Here is a 1,895-nt window from a genome sequence, read left to right on the forward strand (position 1 = left end):
ATGGAGGGGAAATGGAAGCTTCTCTTGCCGGCTACCTTCTCTGGCCAATTAATACCCTTTTTAGGCCGATTTCGAATTCTACGATTTATTCACCCCGCAAAAGAAGTCTGGTGGAGACCAATGTCGTATACTATAGGATAGGTATGAATCCATTCCGATTATCCATATGTGTATACATATATACATGTATGTACATTGGGCTTGGGCAGCTAGTTTGTTGTTTTTCACTCACAACCCAGTACATACAAAAATGCTAGTATGGGCGGTGACGATCATGAAGACTCACAACTCAATTCACTAGATAAAACAGAACGCTACTTTGAGTCCATGCAGCTCAATTTTTCACAAACTTTAATTTAAAATTCTTTGTCATTTACTTCCACTTTCGAGCATATCTGTACTACATGTACTAGTATTATCTGACATTCATTGTTGGCGCTAAAACAGCCCACACAAGGCCCACTTATTTTGCTACACCACCACAAAATAGTATACAAACATGGCTGACAGGACAATTTGTTTCCAGCTTGAATTTTAAACACACTCGTACGCGTAATATTGTCGCGCATATCCACTTCCTGAATTGCACTATGCAGTGGTTTGGGGGTTGATTCAGACTGCTTCTTACAATAAAAATGGCCAGAAAGTTGACTTTTGTATCGTTCTCAATAATTGAAAGTTTATTGCAAATACATGCCCGAGGGCTAATTGCAGTTACAAACAACATAGAAAGAAAATACAGTGGTATGTGAGACTATATCTACTTCTAACATTATACTATATTCTACAACATACATGATACTAGTTTTACTGGGTTTGACTTCTTCTTTTTAGGCAATGGAAGACGAATTTACCCACTTCTTCTATAATATGTGGGTTCATTGATTTTAGTAGTAAAATTGTTTTTTTGTGGTAAGAAATGGTGGGGAAGTAAGGGAGCATTTTGAACACGGTGGTTTCTGATGTCGTCATAAAATGAACAGTTAGAGATGAAATGAATTTCGTATTTTGAATAATGTAACATAATGTAAGATAAATGGCCTGGTACCCGTAGATAATATTTGTTTAGTGCGTCTCTACCATGCAATGCATTGAAACTTGAAAGGGAACTTCATGTTGACTTAACATAGAGATTAGAGTGGTGTTATGAGTTTTATAAACATTTATGGTACTTGTAAACATGTATGCTACTTGTCTAAAGCGACGGTCACAACCCGCCGTGCGTGCTTTTTATCCGTACGTTTTTGGGAGGCTACGTCTGCTACGTTTTTTCTGAAAACGTAGGTAAGGAGTGGCGTCTACGCACGTCACTCGCACGTCACTCGTACGGTTGCGCAAGGTGTAAGAGTGTGGTCTGCACGTTACGTCTGGCCGTGAGCGGTTGCATGCATTGTACGTTGCGCAAGTGGTAAGTGAGTTGTACGTGCTTACAACGTACGATCTCTGTGCGATTGCAACTTTACCGTAAGGAGGCCGTACTCACACGTGCTTCTTCCGCACTGCACGTCCGGGGCACGTACGTCGCTCGTACTCGCATGCACGGGGAGGGAATCCGCAGGCCGCACGTAGAAAAAGTTTTACATGCATTTAAAGTTCTACGGCGTGTCTGCGTGCTCCAAAATCCGTAGGATTCCGTACGGAGGTGGTACTCACCACGCACGGATGCCCTACATTTGCCCACGTTTTTGCACGTAGACAGCACGCAGAAGCACGTACGGCGGGTTGTGACCGTCGCTTAAATCGATTCCTTTCTGAGTTTACCTGGTGGTCGACGTAATAGATGAAAGATAATAATTTGAACATACATGTATTACGTATACAATCTATATGTTTGCACGTTAACAATCAGGTCTCGTGCCATAAATAATTTGAACTCTGGAGGGTAACGTTACGTA

General features: G+C 41.5%; 1 protein-coding gene across 2 annotated transcripts in view; it reads left to right on the top strand.

The window, feature by feature from the left end:
- Nucleotides 1-1,895, top strand: part of LOC109481824 (toll-like receptor 3) — a 15,216-nt gene that overhangs the window by 3,570 nt on the left and 9,751 nt on the right. The gene's annotated exons all lie outside the window — the stretch shown is intronic.

This window comes from Branchiostoma belcheri, unplaced genomic scaffold, assembly GCF_001625305.1.
Source record: "Branchiostoma belcheri isolate BF01 breed outbred unplaced genomic scaffold, Haploidv18h27 scaffold58, whole genome shotgun sequence".
NCBI lineage: Eukaryota > Metazoa > Chordata > Leptocardii > Amphioxiformes > Branchiostomatidae > Branchiostoma > Branchiostoma belcheri.